At 39.0% G+C, this 20,636-nt stretch overlaps 1 protein-coding gene across 2 annotated transcripts in view; it reads right to left on the reverse strand.

Annotated features, from left to right (window-relative positions):
- The window catches only part of BNC2 (basonuclin zinc finger protein 2), a 423,578-nt gene that overhangs the window by 129,008 nt on the left and 273,934 nt on the right, over positions 1-20,636 (reverse strand). The gene's annotated exons all lie outside the window — the stretch shown is intronic.

Consider the following 20,636-nt stretch of genomic DNA (forward strand, 5'->3'; position numbering starts at 1 on the left):
TGCCACATGTCAAGAAGTAGGAAGACACATAAATAAATAGGCCACATAAATATACAGTGGAGGTCAACAACTTTTTCTGTAAAAGTCCGGACTGTAAACATTTTAGGTTTATGGGCCATGCTCCATGTTTCACAGCTACTCACCTCTGCTACTATAGAAGGAAAACAGAGCAGACTTAAATTAAACTAATGGGCATGTCTATGTTCCAATAAAACTTTATTTACACAAATAGCTACATTTTGGGCTCTGATATGGAAAATGAAGGGGCGGGCCAAATAGTTAAAGTCAATAGTTGATAAGGAAAAAGTCCCACGGGTGTGATTTAAGCAGCAGTTACCTAGGAGATGAGCCACAGAGGAAGGCTTGAAAAATTAAACTGCTCAGCTTGCAGATGTCAACTGCAAATTTCAGCATAAACATATCATCAAAGATTATGCTCAGTCAAATTTCTTGAATGAATCAAATTTTCTGCTTTATAACTGCTGGATCGTACTGCGTCACCAAGTTGACAACAGCTTTGGGAGGGGACGTCTCCTTGGTCGGCAAAGGGTTAAGTAACAATTTTTAAACTGTCATAATAACAGTAAACTGAGAACTGGACTTCTGCCTAATGTCATGCTCTTCCTATGTCTGACTGGGGGATTCAAGTCTGGATCTCAGGTGGGTTAGTAATATGAGTTGGGCCAATGGGAACGAAGGAAAGGTAGGGCAAGAACTTGTTCAGCAGGATGGAGTGGGAAAATGATGGTCATCTACCTTTATGAGCTATGGACCTAACCATCTGCTAAAATTGTCCTATTTCAATGGTATTGCCAAAATTCCACTTTCAAATGAAATCTTAGCCAGAAATTGGGTATAAAAATATATGAAGGTGAAGCTACTCTTAATAAAGCTCGAGTGAGCATGAATTTGACAACTTCCCACCACGCATTACTCTCTTCTTCCCTTCCTCCTGTGTAAGCATCTCAGTGGGACCCCTAGAGTTCCCAGAAGCACAATTTGAAAAGCACTTGTCTGTACAATAATATGATATCAATTGTTTCGCCTGCCGTGCCTCCCCTTCATTCTGGGAACAGAAACTGGATTTCCCTTCAGGGAACCCCTTTTCTCCTACACTCAGTACCATTTATTTCATAGAACAGAGTATTCCTGAAGCTAGGCCTGGAAAACCAGTACCTCCCAGTTCCTTGGCCAAAACAACCAGTTTAAGAATGGGCAAGTGGGGCTTCCCTGGTGGCGCAGTGGTTGAGAGTCCGCCTGCCGATGCAGGGGACACGGGTTCGTGCCCCGGTCCGGGAAGATCCCACATGCCGCGGAGCGGCTGGGCCCGTGAGCCATGGCCGCTGAGCCTGCGCATCCGGAGCCTGTGCTCGGCAGCGGGAGAGGCCCCAACAGTGAGAGGCCCGCGTACCGCAAAAAAAAAAAAAAAAAAAAAGGCAGAAAAGAATGGGCAAGTGACCTAAGTCTAAAGAGTGATATTGAATCCAGGCTTTCAGTTAGAAATACTAGGGAGCTCTTCCCTCTTCTTGAAATTTGTAACTGGCAAATATGCTTGGGAATGAGAGTCACATGGAGGACAGTTGAGCCACAGGATGGTCTGAGAAAGACTAAGGACTGACAATGTTGTTTGATCCAGAAGATACAGATATGGCAGTGCCTGAGGGTGGGACCCTCCCAGAATTTTCAGTTACACGAGACAACAAAAGCTCTCTCTCCCCTTCTCTCTCTCTATGTCTGCTTGAGGTAGGATTCTGTAATTTGTATCTAAAAGAGCCTTAACTAACACAACTACCCTTTTGGGGTGTCCTTCCAGCTAGATAACATGTATTTCAAAGGAGCTGTCAGTGGTCCAACAAGGTATGTTAGTTCCAGGCTAAATGCAATTCACAATTTCTCCAGTGACTGGAATGAGGGTATCCTGAACAATTCATATCTCATACAAATTTGCAAAGGGTGATGGATGCCATCAACAACATTAATAAATAAAAATTATTGTTGTATGGGGAAGGGGAATAAAGGAAATGACCATTTAAGTACTAACTAAATATTAGGCATCATTCTAAAGGGTTACAATAATCTCGTTTAATCCTTTAAAAAAACTTAAAACACAAGGTATTACTGTGACTGCCTATTCGGAGATCACAGGTTCCGTGAGGGTCAGTAACTGGCCTAAGGTCACTTAGTTATTTCTCCCAAGAACTTCTTTTTCTACCACACGTTCAGATAAACAGTCAATAAGCAACTCTGGAAACGTGCAAGTCTTCATCAAGTTGGAAGTCCCTAACTCCCAACAATCTGGGCTTCCTGCCCATCACTCTGCTGAAGCAAGCATTTCAAAGGTCACCAACACCTGCCTTACTACAAAACCCCATCGCTTTTCCCTTCATTCTTCTCCATGATCTCGCCATAGCCGCTGACCTGATTGAACACCATTCCTCCTAAAATGCTCTTCTCCTTCATTCATGCATACATGCGTTTATTCACTGGCACTTAACAACTTATCACCAAGGCAGGTACCGCATGCAGATGCGAAAGTCATCTTTGCTGTAAAAGAGATGGGATAAAGTACTGTAGGACACAGAAGAGAGGGCCACTCTGCCGGGAAGGAATACCCTTGTAAGTCATCAGCAAGCGAGAAAGGAGGACGACAGTCCAGGTAGACGGAACTAAGGCAGGGGTTCTCAAACACTATGTGTCTCAAAATCAGATGAAGGGCTTGTTAACACACAGGTCAGATGGCTGGGCCACCTTCCCCTGGAGTTTCTGATTCACTGGGTCAGGGGTGGGGGCCAAGAATTGGCATTTCTAACAAGTCTCCACAAGACACTGACGCTGCTGGCCAGGGACAATACTTTGAGAACCACTGCACTAATGAGGTGTGTGTAAGAGAACTGAATATCCAAAGAATGTGTCAGGCTTGCAGCAAAAGAGTTGAAGATAAATACGGAAAAGTCAGATGGGCAGTCTGTAAGAAACCTTAACATTGCAGGCCAAAACCTGTGGAAAGGTTATAATATAATTTTATTTCTGATTAATAGGATTTGGAAAATATTAAACATTTTATAAGGTGAAAATGACTTATAATTTTAGATGTAAAACTCTGACGAGAGTCCAGAAGTTTATGTAAAGCAATAGGTGTCAGCTGGGGACACATGGCCACAGAGCCACAACCCCTAAGGAAGAAGGGTCGAGAGGGAGATGGTCATGGTTCGGGTGAGAAATTACCACAGGTGATGCTGACATACACGCCTACAATACATGCCACTGAAAACCACAGAGGTGAGTTAGAGGGCAGGATAACTTACGAGTTAAGTGAACAGGGTAGGAAATGTTTGCAATACTCCACTGGGAGATGCCCTGACTCAGTGGACTTCAAATGATGATCTGCCTAAACCTGGGGTATGCACCGGCCTTTCAGAGATACGCAGACATGGGGACTCAATTTCCAGATCCTGTAGTCCCATATTTACTCTTTCCTAAAACTGATCCCCCTGAGAACAGGCCCGCCTGTTCATGCAGATTATCCATCCCCAATTCTCCTGTGAAAACTATACCCTTCTTTCCTTTACCAAATAAAGGCATAACTCTGACTTGACTCATACAGTGCACTGGCGCAGGGTGTAAAGCTCTCCTGGGGGGTCAAAATAGTGGCCAGTTTGAATCGCTTTGTGAAGCCTTGTTTAAGGATTAATAAAAACACCAAGAACCTGGAAAAGGGCCTTCTTCCCCTGGTTATGCATATACAAGTAAAGGGTAGCTAGAACCTGATATTCGGGTCTATGCTGGAGCATTCAGAATTCAGACATTATGTAAAATGGGCAACAGTCATGCACTCACCTCTTGCATTCCTATTTAATAAGGTATCACTTTTTAGGAAGTATCCTGTGAGCGCAAAGCAAAAGTGTCTAATGCTGAAAATGGCTTTTCCCTCCATTCTTTTCAATTATTCCTGACGCTCATCCCCAGAAGGTGTCATCACCTGGGAAAAAAAGCCCCCGAGCACATGTGATGCCCACTCTTTTAAAATCAGTTTGAATATTTTCCCAGACCTATGAAATTTGGAAGATGCACTGAATAAAACCTGTGGATAGGAATTTTACAGAAATTCAGAAACAATGTTTATCACTTACTAAGGCAGTTACTACCCATTTAATCAAATACTATCAAAATATTTGTTATAATTAATCATTTTCATCTTATAAAGTTTTGAATATGTCTACATCCTGTTAATAGAAATAAAATTAAATTATGACCTAAATGCCGAAGCACTTAATTTTTAGCAGTATATAACTTCTTTCATTAAACACGTTAAAAGTTTGACCATGTTTGTATAAAATATGGCTCTTATCTACTTTGTTCCTAAAGTCCAACACCAGATTGTGATACACACAATCATTATTAAAGTAATACCCTGACTTTTAACATACTCGTCATTTCATAAAAATCTTAAGTTATACATTATAGTGCATCATTACTAATTAAGTAATGCAAAATAGCATTTCTATTGTACACTTATTAATTTTATTAGCTCCACATTTTATTCTAGACTGTTTTAGCAAACTATCCTATGAATAGCAGCTCATAATTTATTATTTACAACTTTTCTCAAAATGCATATTAATACATTCATTTGTATTGAAATGTGAGTTCATTTCTTTTCCCAATGATAATTCAGCCTGATTTGGCCATGAGCACTGGTGGAAATTTTCATCAATTAAGAAAGCTAAATATGCAGTAATAAAAGTTATCACCTTAAAAAAAAGATATATTGCAGAAGTCATCTGAATAACTAACACAGTATTTTAATTTTCTCAGTCTTTTTGGTGTATACAAGAATAAATGATATGCCTCTAAGTGAAAGACTAACAGCTAAGTTTATAAATTGGCATTTGCTATGTCTTGTTAATGTCTTTCTCCAGAAATTGAGAAAGTAAATGACTCTAACAACATCTGGGTAATAAGGTGGATGAAACAAAGAGAAACTAACTGATCACTGTGTAATTGTTGGCACATAATCTGAAATGATTTCTAAGAACCGAATGACAAAGTGATAAAGTTCCTAGTCCCACGTATTCATGTGAACAGGTGTCTGGGCACTTAGATCTGCAAAAATGGGGAAGGAACCGATAGTGTACCTTTCCTCTTTCTTACAATAAGTACTATTCATTTATTGATACGTGAACTAATCTAGGAAGAAAAAAATTTATTGCCCTATCCATTTTATTGACAGATGCATTTCTGACAAAAATCTACTTTATGTTTAATAAATTATGAAAATATGTAATATTTATATTGCTTTGATCTTATTCCTCTTGATAAAAATTAAACAATAAAATTTCCATTTATGGATATATTATCTTATCTTCTTAATTTTCCTTGCAGACATGAATGATAAAAGACTTTGCAGTGAACATATGATTTCATTTGTGGTAATGTTATTTGGGGACAGTGAACTGGAAACAAGAGTTAAGAGAAAAAATAATGACTTAGAACAATGATTTGAAGTTCCCAGTGTTTCAAGAGTGCTTGTTATCCTCCAGATTAAGGACAGAGTTTCTAGGGCTAGACTCCAAGGGTTCAAATGCTAGCTCTGCCACCAACTTGCTGCATGACCTTGGCAAGTTACTTAGCATTTGGAAATGTTAGGATGGAACTTTGTTTTCAAAATTCTTTTGGGGGCAGGCAAGACAATAGCATGAAGACCACTACCTTAGTACAAGGAGAAAGAAAAGGAGAACAAAGAATCAAGACCAAGCTAACAAGTACGGGGAAGAAAAGAGATGCTTGGAGTGAAGATGAGTCAGGGTTACAGGATGACTGAGATTTTCAAGTTTGGAGGATTTGGACGGGAAATCAACTGAGATGCAGGGGACCCATCAGGATTCCAGAGCAGCTGCCTCTCCAGCTGCCCACCTGTGATCATCTGCCTCTAGGAATCCAACTACTCCTATACTACACCGGCCATCCCTAACCTGTAAGTTGAGCTCTACCCAAACTCTGTGCCCTCAACTCCAAACATGTACTTGTGACCCCTACTGCTGTGAAAGGTAAACCCAAGAAACTAGGCCAAAATGCTTGAAATCAAATCTTTTTTGTTGTGATTTTTTTTGGACTGAATATCTCATAGATGCTCATTGAAAAAATATAAATTTGAGAAAAAGAAAAACAAACGGAAGACAGTCATACATAATCCCACCAACCAAAGGCACTACTGTCTACATGTTGATGTAGCTGCATCTACTTTTCTTCAGTCCATAATTTTATGTAGTTAAGGGTCACACACTAGTTACAAATTTCTATCTTGTTGTTGTTTTTCTCACTGAACTTTATATAGCATGAACACTCAAAATTATCTCTGACTACCTAGTCCCCGTAAATGTCTCCACTGCAGTTCCCCTGGATCTAACCCTCCTCTCTGGCCTACCTACTACCACTTCAGTAGAGGCTTTTAGACCCTCCTAAGCCCACTACTGCAAGCGACTCCTGGCTGGTCTGGTGTGGTGTGGTCTGCCTCTGCTCTCTCTGGTGTAATACAGAAAGAACAGAGTCAGTTCTCAAGTCAGTATTCTCAAAAGGCTGCTTAGAATATGTCTCTTTTCTGCTCAAAAGTTTCCAGTAATGCTCCAGCCCTACCCTCCCAGCCCCCAAATTCTTAACCTGGGTCAGAAGACCTTGGAAAGACTGATTTACTACTTTCCAGCCTCATAACCCTCTAACATGGCTCTCTGTTCCAACAAAAGTGAGCTGCCCACTGCCTTTCTAACAAAACTAGTGAGGAAAGCAGACTTTAAAAAAATACACATTAACACACAGTATTACAAACTGGGTATGTGACATGAGAACATAATTTAAACAGGGCTAGGGATGGGGTGTTCCAGGCAAAGCCATTTCTGCTAGGACGTGAACAAGGGAGAGTAGCACGTGATGAGGCTGGAGAGACAAGCAGGGTTCCAACTGCTGAGCTACATTTTTCAAATTTTCAATTTTTCAATGCTGTTTATTAAGGGCCTTTCCTCTTTCTTTCTTTACCTTTTTAACTACCCTTTTCTTCCAGCTTCCATACAAGTTCTGTTTTCCTTTTCTATAAAACTTGGAGAGGTCCCCTCATCTAAGAGCAAACTGTCTCAACAATGATAGCACTTAAAGTGAGCCAATCATGCACATACCAACTACATGTTGCCCATTTACTGGGTCGCTTCTATGCCTATTGTATCATAAGAGCTTCAGCAACCATATCTGAAACATAATCAATCAAGGGTGTTCAGCTCTCATATTGTTCAGTGGATGGACACAGCTAGTGTGCAAAGATAGGATTCGATTCCACTGTGCCACCCAATTCTTGATTTCACTCACGTCTCATTCTCAGCCCTCCCCTCTGCTCTTTACACTCTAGACAACAGTGGGGGTAGGTAATTACAGCAGTTTAGGAAGTGAGATGGGGCTGCTAGCTGAGCAGAAATTAACTAAAGTTGCATAATTTACTCCCTTTCCTACCACTTCAAGCATTATTTGGGGGCATCCAATGGATTTCTAGGTAAAAGCAGTATGAGATCTAGCGGTATTAAAGAAAACAAGCTTAATACCAGGGTGCAGAGACCACATCATAATGAACAGACATTATGAGAATCACAGTTCAGATCACTAAGTTTGTGACCCATGTGCTAGATCTATGGTCTCCTAGCTATAGGAAAAGGTATAGCAGAGCCAGTCCTCTTCCATATCCATGGGTACTGATCCATGGACTCAACCAACCGTGGATGGAAAATATTCACCAACAAAAAATTCCATAAAGTTCCAAACAAGCAAAACTTGAATTTGCCATGTCCTACAACTACTTACATAGCATTTACATTGTATTAGGTATTATAAGTAATCTAGAGATGATGAACGTATATGGTGGATTTGGGAGGATATGCATAGGTTATATGCAAATACTATAGCCTTTTTATATAAGAGACTTGAGCATCCATGGATTTTGATATCCGCGCGGGTCCTGGAACCAAATCCCTTGGATACCAAGGGACAAGCGCATAGACTTTTGAAAGGGGTCAGAGAACAGTCAACACAATAAGGTAAGAAGAGCATCTACAAAGAAAAGATTATTTTTCTTTTGTAAAAGGTCTGGAGCAAAAGAAAAAAAGCAAACAGACAAGTTAACCTCTTTTTTAGTATGCAGAATTTTCTTGGGAAAAAGAAAAGGGTTTAACTGTACAATATGGATACTAGTTAGAAAAAGAAAAAAAATCATACAATAAGAGCTTCTTAAACTGTGAATTAGGTTACTGAGGGAACATAATTTACCTGGATTTCTTTACAATGCCAGAAACAGAAGTTTAAACTGGTAATTTTCAGGCTATAAAACAAAGGAGAAATTGAAGCCTGGATATAATTTCAATAAACACTTTGATAGGATCTATAGTTTTTCAAAGGAAAGTGGTGGCTAAGCCACAAGACCCAAAAAAGTCAGTATGAAGAAAACTCATTTCTGTCAGGAACAGAATCACCATAAGGACAACAGCCGGAATTTCTGTACTTCATTAATGTAAGTGTGTAACGTAAATGTAAAATAAGTATAAAATGTAATGCAAAATATGGAATAAATATGAAGTGATATATACTGTTAACTACGTTGCTAACTTAAAGAACAAAGTAATGTCCTTTATAAAATTCAGTTTTCAAATGTATAAAATAGTACCGGCAGTGTGTGAGGGGTGGTTATAAAAGAACCTGCATCTATTAAATGAAATGTGAATAACTATTTTTTTATTTCGATTTTTAATAACAGGAATTACTCCCCAAACCTTCAAATAAATTAAAATAAATGTAAACCTGTAATTCTACAGACTTCACTTCCAATATTTTCTGTGAAGGTCACAGAAATAAGACCATATTCAGATACATTTTTTTCTTAATGTAGGAGTATAAAAGTGCTTTTCACCGATCCTAGAAAATTGGCTCTCAGTGATAGTTTATAGTTCTTAGTTTTCCACAACTTTTTTTAAACATAACTTTCTTTAAAAGCCAAATTCAAGTGACTTAGGTGGTTTTCACAGGAATACGCTCAAATACTTCAGGCCCTGATGTCCAGTGGATTCCATCGAACAGTTGTTCAGGCATGGCGGTGTGAAGCTTACAGCCATTCAATAAAAGAAAAAGTGAGCCAAATGGAACGATTTTTCAAAGCCACCTACTTCGCAGAGTAAAACAATTAAAAATTTGTATGAAAACGGTCTAAAAGGAAGCCTTTTATTTCACTCATTTCTAGTCCTGTCCTGGATATTTTTAAATTTTTAAATGCTAATTTGAAGCAATTTTAGAAATAAAAAAAAATTAAAGAAGCCTTATGCTTTCATTTTGGGAGAAAGCCAAGTGAGCCTTAAATTGCGAAGCGAATTGTTTCGAGAACTACAGTCTCTTGCCCCACCTCCCCTTAGGATTCCAAATTATAAGAGCATCAAGTGGTCAGCTTTTAGGAGCTGTGAGTCCTAGAATACTATTTTAATTTCTAAGAGGTTAACATTTCAATGTGTCTTTAAATGTTGTTTTATGGAATTCTTTCCACGATCACTTGAAGAGTCGAATAAAAACAGTTGTTAGTGACAGAATTTTATTAGGGCAATTTCTGGGGGCAGATTTTTAAGTTTTGATTACTTATAATCAGAATATTGTTCCCTTTCCTACTTCAAGTACCCAGACCATAACCTCTGAATTTATAAGGGTGGGTGGCTCTTCATTCTTGCTAATATGACCAATAATTTCCAATTATACAATACTTTATAATATGCACACTATACCCAATATAATGATATGTCATTTCAAGGCAGCTAGCCCATGAACTTCTACAGGTTTAATGGGATTTTACATATTTAGAATTTCATCGTAAAGGGGCCCTTTGGAAGCATTAAAACATCAATCCTTTCCCATTATAAGACTCAGCTCTCTTACTAGGCCAAGAGCATCAAGGCACAGGGCAAAGCCTTAACGCACCCATAGGTTGTAAGCCAGTTCCCAATAAAAGCCGTAGCACTGGGGGAGAACATTAATAAATGGCAATGATGACATATTAAAAACTTTTTAGTGAATCAGGTGATCGATCAGGAAGGTGGACCATGATTGTTACTAAGAGAAAAAGGCCTTACGACTTGAAGGAATATTTAGATCTGCACATTGTATTCAATACTTTTGGGGGGAGAGAACTGTGTAACTGGGAGCAAATTAAGTATAAAAGAACTCATGTTCCATTTAAGTCATAACTTTCTAACTGGAACTGTCAAGGCTGAATTAATTAGGATATTTAATACCAAAGAGAGAGACGGCTTGCTTTTAGAATTTTTTTTTTAAGGAAAGAAGAAAAGGAATGATATGTAGCTGAAAGAGTTGATCCCCAAGCCTGGTGATAAAATCTGTCAGCCCCTCTGTGTGAAGGGCTTATTTTTCTTCTTGAACAAATAGTGTGTCAGTGTTTTTAAGTCAAAAAAAAAAAAAACAGCAACGACAACAACAACAACAACACGTCTGCCAAGCCTCCAAAAACCCTGATTATGTTACTATATCTTATATGCCTTATGTGAATGATGCCCGATTTTTTTCTTGTGCCTTAATACGTGAGGGAGAGCCGTATGAATACTCTTATGGTCCGTTAGGAGTGTGATCCTACACTGTAGGGAGGAAAGGGGGACAGAAGGAGCTCCAATGAGCTCCCACTGTCTCACGGATTTTAATTGTTCCCCGGCTGACATGCAGCTTTGAGTGTGTATGGATATGCACACACACACCGACAATTAGTCCAGGGTAGAATTTCAGCTCCACTTGAGACTATCTAGGTAATATTTCAAACTGACTGGCATTTCCCCCCTGTGGCCTTATGCATAATAAAGTCCTCACAACAGACTTTGGAAATCATTAAAGTCTGACGGAGGCACACGTAAAAGTAGACTGTCAACACTGGGTTATTCAGAAGCTCACTCTCCTGGCAAGGAGATTAAACAGATCCTTGGTTTTGCTTCTCTTCCTCCTTCCTTTTCCTTCCATGGCCCACTTTTGGGGGCATGTCTCTCCTCATATGCATCTCCATCAGAAGGTGGTAAGGGGAAAGAGCAAATGCAATCTGCAAACTTGACAGTAAGTCTAAGAAGAGACTGACTAACCGAATCTACTTGCTGAAACCAGGTTTGGGGATTATTATTATTCCTGCTGCTGTTCTATCCAATCTCTAGTCACCAAGGTGAGCTGAAAGTTGACTACACAAACCTTGCTTTATATAATTCACAGATCAATGAATTAAATGCACACTGACTACAAAATATACCCCCTTTAAAAGTAACAATTGAAATTTGCTACTTGAACGGAACATGTGCATCCTTCATTCAACAAACAGAAAATGAATTCTTCTGCAAGAGAATAATCACCCTACTCCCAATTTATTAACTTTAAAGACTTAATTTTCTTTAAGTAGCATATATCTGTATCAGAATTTCACTATGGAGACATTATAAATGCAAGGCATATTTATTTTTGATAGAACATGTGCTTTAAACTCTTTCACATGTAGTGAAGAAGTATTTCAAAACTGAGAGAGAGAGCAGTGATACAAAAAGCCAGCAGCTGGTAGGAAAAATACCTAAAAGAAAGAAATGATTATATTCGGTCTTTTTTTTTTTTTTTTAATGAACGTCACCTTTGTGTCACAAGTATTTTTCCTTCCCTCTCCCAGTAAGTCAGCCTGAAATCTCATTCTAAATCTATAATCAATCTTTTTTCTCCCACTGTAATCCCTTAAAACTCTGGGCTATCACACATACTTTTGACACTGATGCGTGTTTTCTTCTGTATTGCTGGATTGGCTTAAGGCATATATCAAGTATCAAACTGCTTTGCATCTATGACTGGTGGGATAAAAGACCTCTATATAAAGATCTGCTCATAAAAAAAGGGCTCAGAAGGCAGTCTCAGGAAAAGTCTAAACTAACCAAATTTTAAATGCATGATCAGAAAATGTTAGGGACTAAAGCAATGCTTGCCGATTTTTCCATTAATATGATCAATGTACAATTGAGCAGAGAGGAAAGCCTTAAAGTTACCATCCCGTTCTCTACTAGTCGGTTCTTTTGACACCTAAAAGCTATCAACAAGGCTAAACGGCTCTCAGAGTTTAAGCCACTTCCAAAATGAAACTATTATATACCATCACAAATATTTCATAAAGCTCAAAACTTTGAGAAAAGAAGTCTCCTGAAATGATGTAAACAGAGGGGGAAGATACTGGTTAGCTCTGTGAATCCTGGTTACCCAATTTGATAATGGTAATTACCCTAATTTCTGATTAGAAGGCAAGTTCTATTAATCAGGTCCAACAGGCACAATAAAAAAAAAATCCCAATTTTAAAATGTAGCAATTGTTCCTGTAGATATTTTACTGTACTTAAAAACCAGTAATAGAAAACACTTGCCAAGTTCATTTAGTCTCTGACTGAGGCACACATATGTGATCTCCTAATTTACAGCTTGCACGTACAGATGTTCACACTTAGTAAAAGGGTTTCTTAATAGCTTTTTTTAATTAAAAGTGTGTTGATAATAGGTGTTTTAAACATATCCAAACAACACAGCTGAACTGACAAATGCCTGTCTTCGTGTCTCACATTGAGGCAAGATTTTACGAGAGAAACTATTATGATTCAGTGGCATGGTCTATAGGATAAATGCTACCCCCAAAACCTCCAAATGAGATCTTTCATTAATTTTTCTCTCTGTGATCTGTTTCCAAGTCGAAATGTTAGATTGCTACTAGGTTCATGTAGCCGAAAGCAGAACCACACAGCCGTTGCTGGCTGCCTGCAGTTTTTTTCCTTTGCAAAACTTTGAACCCCATCCAGCTTTGACACACTGCCTCTTCAGCTAATAACTATCAAGTTTCCCCTTGTCTCCTGTCTACTTTTCTTTGAGGCAATTGCGCACTCAGCACCCCGAGATAATAACACACATCTATAAGATAAAAGCAATGGCATTAATGTAATTGTCTGCCTTTCTCTCTTTAGCCTAATCTCTTTTTTCCTTCAGTTTTGACTGCCTATGTGACACCTGTTTTTGTCTCCTCTGATCCTACGACAGGTTTTCCGCTGACAAGGTTTTTGCCTGACAGAGATTCTGCAGACAAGAACATAATAAAATATGAAGAACTGCTTGTCAGAGTTTCTGCCAATGCTCACATGAAATAAAGAAAAAAAATGACTTTTTTTTTTTTATAAGGGGCCCTGTGATGGTCGCTTTTGGCCTGTCAGGAAAAAGACTTCCCTGGCCAATTTCTCCATGCCAAACAGGTGTTTTCTTTTATATGAGAGGCTGATTTGTTTTTAAATTTTTACTGATAGTGGAAAACATGAATAGCCAAAAGGGGGGGGGGGAATTTCTTACCCTCAGATTTTTGCAGGCAAAGGAGTACTGAAGAACTACTAAATAGAAGTGAAAAATACTTCACTCAAGACCACATCTTCTGAATAAAACAAAAATGCCAACATCTGTTAATGATCAAACAAATTTAACTTCTCTAAAGTTTACTTCTTGGTTGGTTAGGCTATTAAAACCTTCCACCTACCTTTCGCTTGTTTTGTCCGAAGACACATGGGGAAACAGCAGAGATGAAAAAAGAGTGAGGGCTGAAAAAGAGAAATGCAGAAACAGGACTAAAGGCAGGGGGTTGCAGGCTATGTTTACTACTTAAAATGGGAAGAGGCTGCTGGAAAAGAAACTGGCAGTTAGGAATCAGAGACTTTTAGATACACGTAGGAGGTTCCCATAAGCCTTTGTTCCATGTGTTCTCTCAGGTGGGAGATGCTACAATGGGTATCAGCACCCAGAGATGAAGAAGTGCTTTTCCTGAGGTCCCAAGCTAGTGGAGGGATCAGTAATACAGAAACTACCCTTCTGGTCTCAGTGAAGTATTCTGAGAGTATACAGAAGGTAATACTTAATTGCTCCTGGGGGCGAACAGGTCCAGCTTCCCTGATGACCAGGGCAGAGGAAAGAGCAGACATGATCAATAGCGCAGCAGTTGTGAAAGCACGAAGGACTGAGTGAAAGGACAGGAGCCAGAATTTGGGATTCTAGGATTCTCACACCAGTTTTAACTACTCTACCAGCAAGCCAGTTTAACCTAAGCTTCGGTCCTCCAAATACATTTATCTCACACCAAGGACCTAGAATAGCCATGCCTAATAGAAATATAATTCAAGTCACATACATAATTTTAAATTTCTCTAATCTCATTTCAAAAGCAAAAAATGAACAATGAAACTAATTTTAAAAAATATATTTTATCTAACCCAATACATAAAAATTTTACCAATATGTAGACAATATAAAAATGATTCTCAATGAGCTATTTTACATTCTTTTTTTTTTTTAAGATTACATTTCTAAATTTCAGTGTACACTTTACACTTACAACTTATCTCAGTTGGGACTAACCACATCTCAAGTGCTCAGATCCAAAATGGTGGCTTCCTTTTTGGAAAGCCAGGTTTACAGTTGCCTTTGCATTCTGTGGCCAATTGAACTTAAGGCCCAGCAAGGCTGTCCTTTCAATTAATTGGGTCTGCACTTGCTTTTGTAGGATCACCTGACCATACAACCAGGCTGGGAGACCTAGAGGCCAAAGGAGGGATTTCCCTGTGTATCAAGGAACAGCTCTAAGGAGAGAGGGACCTTACTACTGGGCCCCTTAACAGGTATTGCTTACAAGTCTATACAGTTGTGGCAGTAACTGCTTTAAATATTTCCTATACAACGCTTTAGCTATCTGCTCACTCATAACAGATTAACTCAAGCTTCTGAAAGAGTTACAAACTTCTACCCTCCCAGAAGGCAACACCTGGTAAGGAATGAGTTGCACAGACAACGTTTTATGCCTCCCAGAATACAAGTCAGAATTTCTCTGAAATACCACATGCATCTCATCCAGCGATTTTACTCTTCAAATGTGGGGGTTAGGGGTGGAGGGGGGGTATGGGGGGACCCACACTTAGAAGAAGTCATCACTATGACACAATAGGAGGAAGAATGGTTGAGAGTACTGCTGAGGCATCCTGGGTCCTTCTGACCCAGCAGCATCTCCCCATTATCTGAACAGAGCATCCTGACTAAAATGAGAGGAACTGAGTATGTTTCATTTATAACCCCTTCAATTTGTGTTCTGCTTAACCTGGTGAACTCCAGTTAACTAAGATGTTCTTATAAACAATTAAGCTTCCTGTAGGATCGTTAGCAAGATATAAAAATTTATGATGTAATAAAGTGCAATAAAATGATAAAGTGGTTAGCCCATCAAAGCACTTCACATGCAAGAATACAGGTGTGAAAATAGGCACAAGTAGCCTTCACCCTGTCTAAAATTCGTTTACTTCTGGGTTTTGGATTTTCAACAGATAAGCAACCTTACAATTCATCTCAACTGATGTGCACTTCTTAAAATGTGACTTTGCGGGGAAAAAGGGTTTTGGACTTCTATTGAAATATGGGCTCACATGACATTTTAGGGGAGATGGAAGGTATGAAGCTAAACTGGATTTGCTGGGGAAAACAAGATCACCCTAGGAACAGCTGGTCTCACAGCCAAAGGAACTGGTGACCTCACTCCAGCACTGGACACTGAAGAAATTCATGACGCTCTAGAGAGTATAATTAATAATCAGTCCACCTCTTCATTTAATCCTCCTCAAAACTTCACTGTGCTATTCAGGTACATTCCTATTATTATTTGAGCTTACAGATAAAAGAACTGGGGCTAACTAACTAGAGACTGAGATGGGATTCGACCACTGGCCTGAACACACCCAACTTTTAACCATTTCGACCACAATAAAATGTGTCTGTCATGTTCTCAAGGTTGAAGCTTTACTTCTGTAAGAATTGAGAAATAACAACGAACACTTATTAAGTAGATTATCTCATTTAATGCCAGAAAGAACCCTGCAAACTAGGCACTATCATTATCCACATTTCACAGATGAGAATACAGAGGTTATGTAACCTGGCCAAGGTTCTACTGATGGCAGGTGGTAGAGGCAGGATGCGAACCTACACACAGCTGCACTTTTACCTCCTTTTCTCTCACGCCTCCCATTTGCATACCTGAAGCTTCTTCAGACCCTGAGGCTCCAGCTCTGTAGGTTTCAATCTCAAGATCCTCCCTAGAAAGTCCTTAGCAGGGGACTGGCACTGTACACTTTAGAGCCCAGGATTTACCAGATCCGCCGTATGTTTCCATCTGAACAAGATGGAGCTAGAAAACAACATCTGAGGAGCTAACAGGCAGAGAGCCCAGGACTTTGAAGGGGAGGCACTGTTTGTGTGGTGATTAAAAAAAAAAAAAATTTAGGGAGTTCAAAGCACCGTCCCAAAGGTGGGCAGACTGAGAAACAACTCAAAACAAGCAGCTCAGGGACACAATAAGAAATATAGTTAATGCCATGAATGAAGCAGCAAACCGTCACATTTGTGAGGATGTCCTCCCTTTCAAGCTTATCAGCTGTGATCAGGGAGTAAGGGAGAGAAGCAGAAGAGGGCACGGTGCCCTCAGGTCAAGCAAAGAAGGCTCTTGTGCCAGGCAGGAAAGTGGCCTTGTGTTTGCTCTCTAAAATAAAAATAAGTGGAGAGATGTTCAAGGACTTCGTCCATGGAGAGAGCAGGACCCTCCTGGCCCCCCCAGAGCCAGGAGGCAGCTAGACGTTGGTTTCCCTGACTAAAAGAGAATTCTGCAGCTAGGCGAGCCAGGTTTCAGTGTCACAACCGGGAAGAACTAAGTCTTCTAGAAAGACACATTCTGTTAAGCAGATACTCCATGAACTCCCACCTTTTCCAAACCAGTGCACCAGGGGAAGAGGACTGTGGGGTTTCTATCCTCGTGTTTCTAAGCAAAGCCCTAGGAGCATGGCCACCTACCTCTTCCCAAAGGATCAGGTTCTTACTCTGCCACGTCGAAGCCTGCATTTATTTCCCTGTGCTGAGGTTTCCAGCTAGGACCTTTCTTACGTTTTTTCATCTAATCCTAAATACCCCTCTGCAACAATTCTCTCCCAAAGCAAAATTCACTCTTGTTAGGACAGTCTCCAGGTCAGTAAGAGGGAGGCAGGGCTTTCTTGCAGGTTAATATCTGCAAGCATTATTTTCCTTTGTCAGAGGACACTCCATTTTATTCACCCTCCTCTCTTACGCTTGACAAATTTACAAATGATCATATAGAAACTGTTGCTGTGTTACTCAGAATGAGCATGATGTCAGAGAAATGCCATGCTTTATTGCTTTTGATAATAGACTTCTATCGGGGTTGGGAAGAGGAGAAGACTAGCAAAGAAAAGAGAATGGAAAAGGAAAGCGTATACTTAGTTACACTGGCTCTTGGACTGGTCAGGGAGAATATTACAGAACTACCGGTTGGGGATAAACTACTTTCACAGATGTTCAGACAATTCATGAGAAGAGCACAGCCTGGGACAAGTAATAAAGACATGTGACCTTTCATGGGATAAAATGAAAAATTACTGGTTTTGATCTACCCTGTTTAAATCCTTACAAAGTACCGAGCAGCCAACAAATCTCAGGAACCTGTAAACAGAATAGTTTACAGATTTGCGATCTTGTGATTCTAAATGTAGGATGGACATGATCAAAAGGTTTTTGATTACAGAATGCTCAGAACCGATGGCCCTGATTTAGGACTTAATTATGCAAATTAAGCCTAACTAGGGTTTTCTTTTAGGTATCAGCTTGCCAGATTTAGCACATAAAAACACAGGACTACTCAGCTAAATTTGCAAGGTACATGTTTATACTAGAAAATTATTTGCTGTTTACCTGAAATTCAAATTTAACGGGATGTCCTATGTTTTCTGTTCGGGTGAGTGTCTCTATAAATAGCCCTGCTCTGATAAGACATATCAAGTAAAGAGCTGGGAATTCAAATTCAACGATGCCGAGAAAAAAGAGAAAAATGACTTCCAGTGAATTACAAAAAAGAAAGCCTTGAAATTAACGGATTATATGAATATTAAGTCTTACAGTATATTAAACCATAAAGCTGGTTGGTAGATGACACTAAATTAACTTTATACTGCTCACCATTTCCTGTGGCACAGAATTGAAGAACCAAAGCATACCTGGTACAATACTTTACATATGATGTATGTTTAATAAATATCTCTTCATTGATGATCCAGATGACAGGCCAAGCCTGCTCATTTTACATTTAAAAAATCTGAATAGTTTGAACACTGGCAAGAAAACAGCTGGCTTGCTGAGTAAATAAAGTATTTAAAGTCAAAGTATTCTATAAAGAAAATAATTTGCACCAAGAAGGCTACCATGGGGTTCATTAACCTATATAATATATTTTTTATTCATCAAGCCTCTATCCTTGACAAATGTTTACTGGACATCCCAAGAAACCATGGATTTTTTTTTTTAAAAAAAAGGAGTTTTAACAAGTGGGCTTCGTCAGAAGTAAAAATTACTGAGCTAGCCAAGGAAAAAAATTCTAAATAAATTACTTTTCTAAAATCTGCCCACCTCTTTTATCAAATCAAACATATCCCATCATGTTTTTTTTTTAAACAGTAGTTTTCCAGTTGGCCTGGATTATCATTAAATGTTTCTGAAAATCATTTAGAATATAGTTTACTTTTTAACACTTGTACTACTTTATTCATCTTACTGGTTTCGAAATAAAGTCATCATCTAGACTATAGACATTAAAACTAATTTACAAACAACAAATAATAAAAATGGTTTAGTACAGTAGCCCTCGCCCTTTACACCCCACCTCCAGTTTATCCCAAAGGCAAGAGAGTCCAATTAGTTATACTTCTCACTGGAAGCAGGTTCCTCAGAGGAGAATGATGAGTAGCTACAAAGTACACTTCCTCCCACCCCTCCTTGTCCACAACTCGGTATACTAGTAAGATTTGCTAATTTGTAAGGCTATGTAAAATCTTTGGCTGAAGCTTCAATTCTCTGAACAGTAGAATTACTACCCTAGTATGGTGGGAAAGGGTCAAAATGCCACCTACTGAATTTCTACTGACACAAACATTTATGTCACCAGTAAAGAAGCCCATTACTGCTCTTACGCTGATACCTTATTTTGGCAATGTTGAACCAAGAAAAATTAAACTTGCAGGAAATGTGTTTTTTTTTAAATGTTTTCAAGACTCACTCTGATAATTTTAGGCAAATGAAGGAAAAGCATAGAAAAGACAATGCAAACAGAGGAAGGAAAAAAATACAGTTGTTAAGTGAATTAAGTGGCAGTATGCTGGAGTCCTTCAACTGAAGACTGTGAAATATGACAAAATTAGAAACTCCAGGTTATTATACACTGTTGGTATGGACATCCTATATCCCCAAAGAGCTTGTTTTAAATAATGTTAAATTCAATAAAGCCCTGCTTTCAAAGTCCAAGAGCTGAAATTCCTTAATGGGGAAAAAGAGCAGGAAATCCTTTATTAATTCAGTGGGAAATACCTACTGGTAATCAAGGAGTCATTTTTGGGTTCCCCCCTCTTTATCTCAATGGTGCTAAGATTTCAAGGAAGTAATTTGTGAACAGCACCAAGGCCCAGTGAGTAATTGCAAAATTCAGGTGTTACAGTATGATGAATTAATTACTCCTTTTCACTTTTCAAAACATCTTAAGATTTTTGTAAAGCAACTAGTGTCAACAATTCAAGCAGATTTCAGAAGCAATCATAAGGCTATGAAGGGACTGTGTGAGACTGTGTGTGTATGAATAAATATATAATAACCCACGAAATCCTACATCTTAGGAAGAAACTGAAGATGCTGATAACAAAGAAGATATAGTAAGACATTAATTCAAAAGAGGCCAACAAATTTCTAAAAATTCATCTTTTTGTAGAGAAACCCTGATTTTGGCATTTAGTTATTTTTAACGGCAAATATTAATTTTTTATGGTACAATTACACGTGGAGTGTGTTCAGGGCTATGATGAAATGATGCCATGAGATGTATTTTGGTAGTCTTACTGCTTGCCGTTCCATCTACTTTCACAGAAAAATCACACAGTAGAAAAAACAAGTCACTTTCTCCTTGTCCCACACATAGGATATTGTACTGAGTAAGGCAGCCAGGAAGACTGCTGTATCTCACAGCTCTGAGCAGAAATAACTGGAGACACGATTTCAGGGTTTTCTGTGCAGGGGGAGAGAGTGAAGCAATTAGTTGAAATGCTAAGGGCAAAAAGAGTGGGTGCTCTCATCCCACTGCCAACTCAAAAGCTAGGAGCCAGATCCTCTCTGTCATATTTGTCCTACTGAATGGGGGAAGAGTGAGATCTGTATATCGGCGTGTACATATTTTGAGTTGTATACAGATACGTCTCCCTTGTGGGGGAAAAGAGGTCAAGGTGATAGTAGTGGTGAGGAAAAGTGAGATCTGAGAAACTTCACAATTAATATACCAGAAACACAGAATTTCTAATGACACGGTAGAAAAGGCCGAGTCTGATGTAACAGAAATACCTTATTCAAGTTTAGGGAAAAACCACATCCCTCAGAAAATCTTAGAAACAACCACTGGCTGGGGATAATTTATGTTGTTCAAGAAGGAAGAAATATTGCTTTTT

Source organism: Lagenorhynchus albirostris, chromosome 7, assembly GCF_949774975.1.
Source record: "Lagenorhynchus albirostris chromosome 7, mLagAlb1.1, whole genome shotgun sequence".
Lineage (NCBI taxonomy): Eukaryota > Metazoa > Chordata > Mammalia > Artiodactyla > Delphinidae > Lagenorhynchus > Lagenorhynchus albirostris.